This window comes from Leopardus geoffroyi, chromosome A1, assembly GCF_018350155.1.
Source record: "Leopardus geoffroyi isolate Oge1 chromosome A1, O.geoffroyi_Oge1_pat1.0, whole genome shotgun sequence".
Lineage (NCBI taxonomy): Eukaryota > Metazoa > Chordata > Mammalia > Carnivora > Felidae > Leopardus > Leopardus geoffroyi.
Window position 1 is genome coordinate 42,419,394 of NC_059326.1, and position 13,107 is coordinate 42,432,500.

At 37.9% G+C, this 13,107-nt stretch overlaps 1 protein-coding gene and 1 long non-coding RNA gene across 11 annotated transcripts in view; one reads left to right on the plus strand and one right to left on the minus strand.

Annotated features, from left to right (window-relative positions):
* The window catches only part of PCDH9 (protocadherin 9), a 929,325-nt gene that overhangs the window by 754,740 nt on the left and 161,478 nt on the right, over nt 1–13,107 (minus strand). The gene's annotated exons all lie outside the window — the stretch shown is intronic.
* The window catches only part of LOC123598469, a 131,746-nt gene continuing 119,963 nt past the window's right edge, over nt 1,325–13,107 (plus strand). The window contains exons 1-2 of the long non-coding RNA XR_006712619.1: nt 1,325–4,780; nt 11,962–12,055. This is a non-coding gene — a long non-coding RNA (uncharacterized LOC123598469). The remainder of the gene's footprint in view (nt 4,781–11,961; nt 12,056–13,107) is intronic.

Sequence of the window (13,107 nt, forward strand, 5' to 3'; positions counted from 1 at the left end):
AGAAATTCTAATGGTGCTACTCTTTATCCATGTGATGCTACAGCCTGAATGTTCGTATCCCTCCCCAAATGTTATCTGTTGAAATCCTAATCTCTAAAGACAATGGCATTAGGTGACCTTTGGGAGGAGATCAGGACAGGACAGAGTCCTCATGAAAGGGATTAGTGCTTTGACAGATGACACCCAAAAGAACCCGCTAGCCTCCTTTATCCAATGTGAGGATACAAGGAAAACTATGATCAGAAGAGGGCACTCACCCAACCATGCTGCCACCCCGATCTTGGACTTCCAGCCTCCAGAACTGTGAGCAATAAATTTCTTCTGTGTGTAAACCACCCAATCTGTGGTATTTTATCATAGCAGCCTGAATAAACTAAGACAGAGCAGGCTATTCACATCATTTGACCCTCACGCTTAATAAGTCATAATGAAAGGCAAACTTCCTCAGCATTTTTTCTGGAAGGATTTCAAGAGGTCATGTGCACAAAATGCCTGAGCACTGCTTGGCACTCCAGAGGAACAAAGGAGACCACAGGTAGTGGATTTTTCCCACGCTTTATTCCGTGTGATTTTTACAACAGCCCAGTTTCCCCAAGAGGAAATCAAAGTCCTGAAAAGTTAGGTAATTTCTCCAAGCTCTCACAGAAGTGGAAAGCTAAACTTCAAACCTAGGATCTTTACAACCACAAATACCTGTTTTGTTTTTTGGTTTTCATCTGTTTTTTGTCTGCTATGTCACTTCACAAATAATAAATGCTTTAGATTCTTTTTGCTCACCTGTCATATCTAATCACTCTCTAAGGCCTGGATATTACTTGTCTTTTGTTTTGAAATGGCTCTTTCACACATCTCTTCATCTCCATTCTTACCACCATCACCACAATCCTGACAATTATCACCATATAATGGGAATATGATGATATTCAAATCAGCCTTTTTGTTTCCCATTTCCTCCTCTATCCCCAAATTGCTTCCTCTAAATCACTCTGAGAGCAACATTCATGGACTCAAATCCAAGTAGAACATCAAAAATAATTTCTTGATTCTGTCCATTCTTGAATCATTTCCTGGATGATGTGGATTGGATTTTCCTTCCACGATTCCTCATGGATTAGAGTATATGAACCTTCTCTAGTGTCTATTCTATAAAGGCTTCCTTTAAGATCATTTACACTATGGGGTGCCTGGGTGGCCTAGTTGGTTAAGCATCCGACTTTGGCTCAGGTCATGATCTCATGGTTCATGAGTTGGAGCCCCAAGTTGGGCTCTGTGCTCCCAGCTCAGAGCCTGGATAGAGCCTGCTTCAGATACTGTGTCTCCCTCTCTCTCTGCCCTTCCCCGCTTGTGTTCTCTCTCTCGCTCAAAAATAAATAAACATTAAAAAAAATTTATGATCATTTATACTCGAATGCTCCTGTATGAAATCTTTGGGGAGGAAGGAAGAGCAACCCATTTGGCAAATAAGATCTGGCTTATACTATTATTTTATTATTGTTACTATCATCATCATCATTATCATCACTATAGAACCAAATAAAGCTACATCTTGCATAGCTGAGAAGTCAAATGATTTTTTTTTAATTTAATTAGTTTTTGTACTCATGTGAAGTTGGATTATGTCAGGTGAAATACGAAAAAAATATTGCCTAGTATTTGTCTAGTAGCAGTAAAAACAGAAACTAAAGGTAAAAGCTTCCCCTTCAAACAGTGACTTTGTCCCCCTAGTATCTACATTGTTTCCATTCTCCTAGGTTAAGCAGCCCAGAGGTACAACAGTTAGCAACAGATACTAGTTTTTCTGCTCCCTTGACTACTTCCACAAAGACCTTTGCAGATCAGTTACGGGGTAGTCAAATGAGCAGGAAAACTAATACCCATTGAACTGCAAGGTCGTTGAGATCAGGAACAATGCATTAATGATAATTTTTATATATACCTAGCATGGGTATAAAATAATTGCTATATTCGTATGCAAAGGGGATATGGTTTGAAAACTGGCAGGAAATGTATTTGAAATGACATGATGACTGATGAAGAAAAGATTGGTTTAAAAACACATGCTATATTTCTTTCAATTTACTTTTTATTGTTATTTCAGAACCTTTGATCTTTTAGAAACTTTCTAATGAAATAGTTTGAAAGGCAAATCAATTAACTTTTTCATTTCCCTTCCTACCTCTTGCCTCTCAACAAACTCCCAAGAAGAAAAGTGCATTATACACACGTTCTTAGTGGGTTTACAGATAAAGAAAAACAACCTCCCTCCTGGCTTACATTTTCTAACATTTTCAGGTAATTATCTGAAACAGACCTGGTAAAGGTAGAATCCACTTCCTTGAATCTGTCTTTTGAGCAGAGTCCAAAAGCAAAGGGACCAAAATAAGGAAATCAATTCCTGCCAACGAGTGTCTGAAAAGCTCCAGCTAAATGAACTGATGTAATCTCAGTGCAGGACTTGCAGGGAGGAAGGCAGGAATTCTCATCACTCCTGAATCTCCAGGAGGGAGGAGGAGGCTGAGTGAGGCACTCCAGCAGTTCCAGCTGGTGGAAGTCAAAGATTACTGATAAGACAGGCCGAAGGCATGCTCCCCTGCTTCAGCGTGGGTGATGTGTCTTGTGCTATTTCAGCAGGCCACTAGTGACAGGAATCCAAGGTACCACTATCAATCTTATTTGCCCCAAACAGATAGTGAAACATAGACAAGAAATTGGAGAGATTAGATAGATAGATTAAAACGCAAAAACAAAGAAACAGAAAAACACAACACACATTCAAGCTTATGACCTGTGCCCCAATTCCTCAACATATTGCAGGAAAAATTCCAGTGTTTATCAGAATTGGTGCAAACATGCTACAGCCATCTGACAAAAGAAAAGCCTTCTTTGCAGTTCCCAAGACTGGTGAGGGAGAAATTTGCAGAGGATGCGAGATTTTTTTCACAATGTTAACCATCTTAGATAATATAAAAGGCAAGCACATCTCCTGCCATTTTACTGTATGACTGCATATTGCACATTGTATACTGTTAGCTCACATTTGCAGAGGCAGATATATGTTGAAAAGGAAGAAAAAGATCATCATCAGGAACTATGAACAATTGTGTGCTCCTTACAACATCTGGAGTACTGGCCTTAAACTATTCCATTTTTTTAAAACTGTCAAAACTGTATACAGATATATTTCATTCAGCAATCTAGTGAATTGCAAAATTATTGTGAAATCAGAAGTATTGGGAGTGAATTGGTGTCCTAAAACAATTTTGGAGAAATTACTTAAACATGTGTCAGCTTAATTAAACTGATGTAAATTCGGTCTTTTCTAATGTGTTTGAGAACAACAGCATATATTCATCACTTTTCTTTTAAAAAAGAAGAGAAGCAATCTAAAGCACATGCATTAAAGTTTCCTAATCCAGGACAGAATGTGCTTAGTGGTAAATAGCTTCAAAGAACTAGAATAATGTTGGTATTTTACTCTACATCTATCTAAAGGTTATGTAAATCAAAATGGGGTAGGTATGCTGCAGTAAATAACCCACAAAGGTTAGTAGTTTAAAGCAAATAAAAAATGTTTATTCCTCACACATATTACATGATCATCACAGATCAGCTAGAGGCTCTGCTTTGTGTCCTACTCACTTTCGGATCTTAGTTGATGGAACAACTACTACCTGTAACATTGCTGGTTGCCATGGTAGAGAGAAATAAAGAGTCTGGACAATCTTACATGAGCAATTACACGCTCCAGCCCAGCAAGAATAAACCTCACTTCTGCCCACAATTCACTGTGTACTATTCACAAGAGACCATCTAACCACAAGGGAGTCAGGAAGCATAAATATCAGAAGAAGCAGCCACCATTTATTAAGGGCCAACTAAGCGCTCAGTTTGGGGAGGTGCTTTAACTACTTTGCATAATTTTAACACATACAGTAACTCTTGTAGGTAGGTATTATTAAGGTTCCATTTCGCTTACTAAATGAAACTGAGGCTTATAGAACTTAAGCTTTCCAAAGCAAAAAAGCTATTACTATCTGCCAATGGTCACCCTCCTTTCTCCATACCACACTGCTGTTTCTCCCATTAGGTCTCAGGTATTATTTAACTCTTCACCTTAAAAGCAACAATAAAATGCATGCTGCATGCATATGGCCATTTTGATGTGACTTTGTGATTTAATATAACAAAATGTTTGTAAAGGATGTTAATGATATAGAGCTAAAAGATGATTTTAATCATTTTTTTACAAAAAAAGGAAAACACAACTTTAAAAATGTGAATACTCTTTGTATTCATTGCAACTCAAAAATATATAGCAGTCTCTGGATATGTTCCAAGACCCTCAGTGGATGCCTCAAACTGTGGATACTACTAAACCCTATATATACTATGTTTTGTTCCTATACATACTTACCTATGGTAAAGTTTAATTTATAAATTATGCACAGCAAGATATTAATGACAATAACTAATAATATAATAGAACAATTGTAACAATATACTATAATAAAAGTTATATGAATGTGGTATCTCTCTCTCAAAATATCTTACTGTACTGCATTCACCCTTCTTGTGGTGATGTGCGATCATAAAATATCCACCTGATGAGATGAAGTGAGGTGACTGACATAGGCATTGTGATGTAGCATTAGGCTACTACTGACCTTCTGACATGAAGTCAGAAAGAGGATCGTCTACTTCCAGGCTGCAGTTGACCACAGAAAGTGAAACCATGGATAAAGGGGGACTACGGTACTACAAATAAGTTGCAGAGCTACAGGTAATGTGATGAATCGACACGATTTTTATATGCATCAAGACCTATAGGAGAATGAAGAGAGTGCAAGAACATTTTGGCACAAATTATTCAATTAAAAAAAATATGATATGCCACTCCCTAAATTTCTCCTTTTGTCTCTTTCCTTTGCTTGGATAGTTCTCTTGGCCTTGGTTTTAACTTCAGAAAATAGTCCCATCTGGTCCCAACTGTTAAAGTGCTAGAGACCTCTGTTGAGCAGCAACTTCAAAATTGCCAAGTGTTCTAACTCCTTGATATTGGAAAACAGTAGACTGGAAAATTACAGGAGATTGGTTTCCATAGAGTCTTGTTTACAACTGTAGCTGGTAAGCAGACAGCTCCAACTCATTCTATGGCAAGTGGTTTCTCTGAAAATCTCCAGATCAAACAAAACAAAACAAAACAAAACAAAACAAAACAAACCGTGCAGCAAATTTAAAATCCTATTTATTCCTTCCTAAAGTGCTGCATTTTATAGAGGCAATCAGCCTGAGTACCAGCACAAGAGGCTAAAATATTTTCTACATTTAATATAAATATTATAAGCACAAAAATTATGTGAATGGTAATAAAATAATAAGGACTAACTATTTTTAAAAACCTAATAATCAGCGCTTTTATTGCATCAAATGCATTAAACTTCTTTGAATTGAAGCCTTTTCATCATAATGTACTAAATTAAATATCTGTTCCTTGTAGAATATGATTCTGTGAAACTAGATTAAAATCAAATCATGGACAAAATCAATTTTACTTACAATAATCCTAGCCTACTGAGATTCCAGTCTAGTAATCATAATAAACGTCTCTCCCCCCTCATGTTTTTTCCCAGTTTAGACTTTCCCAAAAGATATAATTTGTCAACCATGCACACTTCTTAAAATGTATTTCATTAGAGTACTATGAACAGAAACAAACAGCAGGCATTCAACAACCCTTTAGGGCATTCCAAGGGGGGGAAAATATATGTATGTGTATCTATATATGTGTGTATGTGCCTGTGTAAAGAGATAGATTTTTGATAGATGAATATTGATATGTATATCTGCAGAAATAGAATCCAAACAAACCTAAGAGATTACTTGATTTAAGAAAGAATGATAAATATTTAAGCTGTCTTGGGGGAATTACTCTGACATTGGATCTTGGGATTACTTCTCACATAAAACTCAGAGGATTTGGTATCTTGTCAGGAAACTGGAATGAACCATGCTTACATGATGTTAATCACGCATTTAATCATTCTTTTGTTGCAAGTCCACTATAAAATGAAAAGAAAAACATGCAAGTGTTCCACCCACCCCACCCCTCCACATCTGAGCTTTTTAAAAGAAGAACAGGAGTTTAGATGTGTTCATTTAGGGGGAAAAAAGTTTTGGGCGCCTGAGTGGCTCAGTTGGTTAGGCATCTGACTCTTGATTTTGGCTCAGATCATGATCTCATGGTTTGTGAGATCGAGCCCCACGTTGGGCTCTACACTGACAATATGGAGCCTGCTGGTGATTCTCTCTCTCCCTCTCTCTCTGCCTCTCCCTGGTTCTCTCTCATACTCACTCTTTCTCATAAATAAATAATTTTAAAAAAAAGAATAAAAGTTTTTATTCATCTAATTTTAAAATAATACCTGAAAACAAGTAAAATTTCACTTAAAGATATGATTATTCTTTCAGAGATGCTATTCAGTTATTTAAAATTATATTCTGGTTTCAGATAATTACTGAACTTCAATATAACAGAAGTTCAATATAACAGAAGTTCAATATAACAGAAGTTCAATATAACTTCCAATATAACAGAAGTGAGACAGAATTGAGTTTGGAAGCTTCCTAATCATGTCATATACATGCTAGGAATCTAAGAGCTAAAAATTCTACTAAAAACACCACAATGGTAAGGTTGATGATATAACTTAAAAATAAAATTTTAGTTTTGAACTTCAAAATTCCACTCATAAATATTATCCACCACCACTGCTGCTTTGGAAATGAGGAAACTATAACTCATATTTGATATGAAAATCATAAAGCCATATGGTTGTCGGGGACAGAACAGGTTTTACCACACAAGTTCAATATTCCTTCATTTGATATGAAATGAATTTTGCTCTTGTCACTCCTTTTGTTGTACTTTAATTTTATAATTAAAAAAAATTAAGGGGCGCCTGGCTGGCTCAGTCAGAAGAACATGTGCTCTTGATTTATCGATCATGAGTTTGAGCCCCGTGTTAGGCACAGAGATTACTTAAAAAAATTAAGGCTATAAAATAAAGCATATATTAATTTGAATACTTAGACATCAAGTTGGGAAATGAAAATCAGTATACATTTTCAAAGATTAAAATTTAGAGGAGTCATAGTTAGAAAAAAGAGTCACCTATGTTGCATGTGAAAGTACAAACTGACACAAACTATGGCTCTAAAAATCATGTTGCAGGGGCACCTGGGTGGTTCAGTCCGTTAAGCATCCGACTCTTGATTTTGGATCAAGTCATGCTATCGTGGTTGGTTTGCAGGTTCGAGCCCCACACTGGGCTCTGTGCTGGCAGTGGAGAACCTGCTTGAGATTCCCTCTCTCTCCCCCTCTCTCTGCCCTTCCTGTGTTCTCTCTCTCTCTCTCTCAAAATAAATAAACTTTAAAAATAAAAATCATGTTATATATGTTTCTTTTCACTATGCACCTCTCCCTTAAAATTAATTTAAAAAAAAATAAGATGTGTACTCTATGATGATGTGAGGGTTAAGGGTTGTTTCTCATATTTTCTTAAATAGAAATTATATATGTGCACATTTTTAGCCTATCAATTCAGTGGAATATTTAGGAGTCATTAAAAAGCAGTCATTATAAATTTGGGTCACTTGGTTTTCAAACCCAAAGAGAAAGTATGCTTTAACTTCAACCACATATGCAGGAGACTTCTTCTTTTTCTTATTTTTTAAGGTGATTTAATAAATAGAATAAATATTTTAAAAATTTAAGTGAAGCTTTTCATGCAGAAAAATCTTTTCTACACTTATTATGTTTTGACATTTATTATACTTTGACATTCTGGGGATTTTATCAGTGTCTTGCTGAAAGAATAATGGATATGGCTAACATAAAAAGATGCTACTTCTTAGTTTTCCACATTAATATAGACCTAGTAATGTTATACCCGTATGACCAATTGCAATATGCCTGATTTTCCTGCAATTTGTTTGAGGTCATACAGCATTTCTCTAATTAGATAATAAGGATATTCACTTATAATGTCCCTTGATGGGGTTCAGGACATGCTACCCCCCAAAATATGACACCTTTGCATATTGAATATTTTAAGCTGAAGAAGTTTGAGAAAACAGCTGAAAACAGGAAGTTCAGTCTAACCTTACTCCACCCTTCTCTGAAATAGGTCATAAAACTCTCTCATGAGAGGTTCCCCCTCTATACCTGGAAGAACAAAGGATCCTTATCTCTGAGAACAAAGGAATGCTGGGAAGAATCAGAACAAATAGGACTTGCTAAGTTTCCCCTGGTTTACTATACTTACTTTACACTCGTTGATTTCTCTTCACCACTCATACTCTTTGGTATCTCTCCACTACTGTCCACTTTTCATGAGACCTAGCAGAAAAATACTCAGGCCTGTTTCTCTGGATCTTCATTTTCTTATGAAGTCTCCCATGTCACATAAAACTTACATTAAATAAATACATGTGCTCTTGTCCTGTTAATCTGTCTTTGCCAGTTTAATTTTCAGATCCACCTAGGGACCTTTAGAGGGTGGGTGGAGGAAAACAACTTCCTCTCCTACACCTATCACCATTATATTCAGAACAGACACAGCATATCCATATTAAGTAAATGAATCTATATCCTCAGTAGCATCGTTGCCTATTAGTGGTGTTGAACTCTGCCTCTCAAAGTGATAAATGGCTAAGGCTTAAAAAACACTTAGGGCTATCATGCCTTCCAGGGTTATTTGCTGTCTTTCTTTTCCTTTTCCTTTTTTAGCCAAGAATTCCAGACAAAATGTTTTCATTCATATACCTAACAATTCTACTTTACATTGTCCCTCAATTTAATTGTGGGACATGTCTGTTAACGAGCAGAGAAACATAATTCTCAAGTTCTAAACCAGGACTGTCCAGAAGAGGTAAATCACATACGTAATTTTAAGTATCTACAACAGTCATATTTTAAAAGTTAAAAGAAATAGGTGAAATTAATTTAATAATGCACTTTATTTTACCCAATGTATACAAAATACCATCTGTTAAACATGAAATCAATTTAAAATATTAATGAGATCCCTACAATTTTCATGTGGATGTGCACTATCTTTGGAATGACTGTGCATTTTTACACTCACAGCACATCTCAGTTTGAACTAGCCACATTTCAAGCACTCAGTTGCCACATATGGTTCATAAGTACCCTATTGGATACACAGACTTTACTAATGTAAAAGACAATTTCTCTTCCCACAGCAGCCATTCTGTAGCCATGTGATTTTGTCTCTTTTAATTTTTCTGGGGGTGAGGGGGAAGGGGGACGAATTTTAAAGAATAAAACAAAGCCACCAGAGTTAAAAAAAAAAAAACAATAAAACAAAAATCTGAATGTATTAACTTCTCAGGCTAGGGAATGCCTGGCAATGGAGAAGTGGGCCATGTAGGTCACTGATTTAGGGAAAGAAGTCCAGGGTTTGAGGCCAGGGCCTATATAGAACAGAGAAGGTGGGATTTTGCTCAATTTATGCTAACTAAAGATGGAAAGCTAGCTCCATGGATTGAATCGCATGTGTTAAGTCTTGTCAGGATTTAATGGCAATGATACCCAGGCAGAAAAGTTTTCAGTTACTTCCAATAAAGGTTTGTCCTCCTTAGGTCACTCAGAGCCCAGAGTTCTTTATTACTCTATTTTGGTAGAACCAGTTGTGGTGACACAGCATTCAGTTTTGATAGCTCTTAGCTCCTAGGCAAATACCTCAATAAGCAGCACATACTTGTTTACAATAGAATAACCCAAGACAGCAATGTAAGACAAGCATACTAAATACAAAATAAGGCTAATTATTTTCTAATTTTACATAGCTTCATCACAAACAATAGTATTGATAAAATCAACATATATTTAATAAATAATACCTCATTTAAATTTTCTTTAAAAATGACTTCAAGTATTAGATAAGAGGATATTCTAGAATATGATTTTTTATGTAAGGTGTATTCATTAAAAGGTTTGTTTTTTTTTTTCAAAAAGCAGTTATCAACATAAATTAGCTTTGCATGCCACATGGTATATGCATTATACTAAGGCTATACCTTATATACAAGGATGCCTGATATGTGACCTCTATTAATGTACAGAAAAGAGAATATTTGTTGTGTTTAGAAAATTAGGAGCTACATAACATCTGCCTGAGCCACCCTGACACCCCAGAAGCTACATATTTATTACATTTAATTACAATGCCTTAAAAGGTGGCCATTTTACACACGAAGAAACTGAAATTCAGCAATATTAAACAGCCTGTACCTGTTTCTACAGGTAAGTGGCAAAGACTGCATTAGAATAGGTATGTTTGATCCCAAACCTCAAACTCATTTCTGAATGGTATGTTACTTACTTTAGAGTCATTTGGCAAAAAATTGAAGCAGGAAAAAAAAAAAAAAAGGAAAAACAATCTTCCAAATATTTGCCAAACTGGTGCATTTAATTCATCAACAGCTATACACGTAAGAACATCAAATATATTTTAAATCATCTCAACATGTTAGAATATGAAGGACTAATCCTATCAGAATATGTTTATGCCTTACTTTCTTGTCATCTCTTTGAATTTAAAACTTGCATCCTATCCATTTAGAAAGGTCTCTAAACTAAGTTGAGTTGCACAACGCTAAAAGCAGGACAAGAGACCCCAAATGCTTGCTTACACTAAGTCCCATGTCTCCAAACCAAGACTTAATTACAGTTTCAGCTCTCCCAGTAATGGAATCTTAAACCAATCAGCAATCACCTGATCAGCACTAGTGAGGTAATCTGCCTGACAGACCCCTGCCATCCCCTAAAGGAAAGTAAATTTGCAATAACCAACCCACTCTTTTACCCAGTATAACTTCCTTGTTCCTGCTCCCTCCAGCCTATAAGTCTTATTTGCAAACTCCCGTTAGCAACTTGCTGCTACAATGGATACTGCCTGATTAGAATCAGTTCTTGCTCAGATAAACTCTTCAAAGTTTTAATATGCCTCAGTTCGTCTTTTAACAGTTCTGATGTCAGAGGAGAGAGAACCAGGGAGCCCCCCCACCCCACCCCCACCCCCCCCCCCCCCGGCCCCGCGCGCCTAGACCCCAGGAGCAAGGAGCAAACACTGGCGCCCTGAGCTGTACCTGTTGCGCTCCGGAACTGGCTGCTTTCTTGTGGTCCCTGGAGGTGATGGGAAAGTCCCGCTTGGAGCCCAGCTCAGCAGCTTTTGCATTTCGAGCTTTCAGGCTTTACTTGAGCAATTCTTGTTCTCACCGAGTCTGACTTAAGAACAGGACAGGCTCGGACTTAGAAAGTGGGTTGGGTCCGGGGTCGAACTGAGTCCGACTTAGAAACTGGGTTTGGTCCAGGGTCAGATTAGTTCCGCGGTCACACTGGTTCCGATTAGAAAGCGGGCTGGCTACGGGGTCGGACTGTGCCCGGCTTAGAAACCGGGCTGGGTCCAGTGTCAACTGGGTCCAGGTGCAGACCAGTTCCGACTTAGAAACGGGGCTGGGTCCAGGGTGAGACAGGGTCCAACTTAGAAACCTGAACGGGTTCAGAATCAGACTGGTTCCGACTTAGAAACTAGGCTGGAGGGAGGGTGGGACTAGGTCTAACTCAGAAACCAGGCTAGGTCCAGGGACAGACTGGTTCTGACAGAAACCAAGCTAGGTCCAAGGTTGAACTGCGTGTTACTGAAACTGGACTAGGTCCAGGGTGAAGCCGCAGGTACCTAAGTAAAATTCTGTTTTAAGGTTGAACAATCAGGTTAACCTTACCAAAGATAGTCCTAAATTACAGTGGCCACAGGGGAGAACTTTTAACCATCTTCAATAAACAAACATTTACTGAGGTGCCCTAGAGAAAAAAGGGGTCTCAGCCAAATACTCACCATTAAGGATAGAAAGAAAATTATTTTTCCCCCTTTACAGTTTCTAGTGACCAGGATGAAACCCACTGGGACAGCCCTGTCACTTTGGAGCCTGCAAACAGGATCCTGGGAAAACTAGCAGAAGCCAGCAAAAGGTGAGAATTCTTACCAAAGTCAGCTCTCCCCATATCTCTACTGTGGTGCCTGGTCAAGGAAAAAAAAGGTAAAATTTCATGTTGTCCCTTCCTTTCCAAATTCAGATTGGCAGGCAAAAGACATTTGTATGAATTAGATCTTTGAATTGTGACTTGTTGATCCTTTCATTCCCAGGAACATCTATTGCCCTCTTGCTCCTTTTTATATCCTAATAACTTGAATTGGCAACCAATTCCCCCCAATCAGGTTGGGGACCCCCAAAATATAGCCGAACAGCAATGTGAGTTGCACCCCATTTGCAGCATGGTATGGCTGGACAGAAATGGGAATTTTAGTCCACTTGCAGCTAGGGTCCTACCTACTATTGCCTACTCTTGGGAATTGTCTAAGGCTTTCTTTCTTTTGGTTATCTTTGGGAGTGGTTGTGGATCTTGAGAGAGTAACATCCTTTGCACTGTTTTTTGGAGATAACCTCCTGCTTCCAAGAGGTTGTTCAATATGGCCAGGAATGTTTACTGTTTATCCCAGCTGAAACCTGACAAGATATTTGAAAGGTTTTCAGTAACCAGAAGCTGGCCAACTTGGCAGCGGATAGTCAGAGTCTAATAGTGATCTGGGAAACAAAGGCAAATGAAACATTTAATTTCATACTGTCTACAGCCCATTGACATGTCCTTGAAATAGGCAGAGTGAACTTCCACAAGGAACTTAGCTGCCTTGATGATGACACTTTGCTAACGACAGAAGGCAATATTAGCCCAACCCTCCAGGATCCTGTAAGTCTACTTTAATATATAAAAAATCCTTTGGAAACTTCCTTTATCTATATAACCCCCCCCACCCCCCGGCCAAGATACAGGTTGGAAATCATACTCCAAGCTTATGGCCCACTGATATACATATGAAGGGTCTCATGACTGAGGTTTTACTAGACAGTAATAAAAGTCCTTTTCCTAACAGTAGCAACCCGCCCCCCCCCCAAAGTTCTGGAAACCTTGCTTCCAAAATTCCTTGGAGACTTAGGCCATCTCTGATTAAGTCACCTGTCACA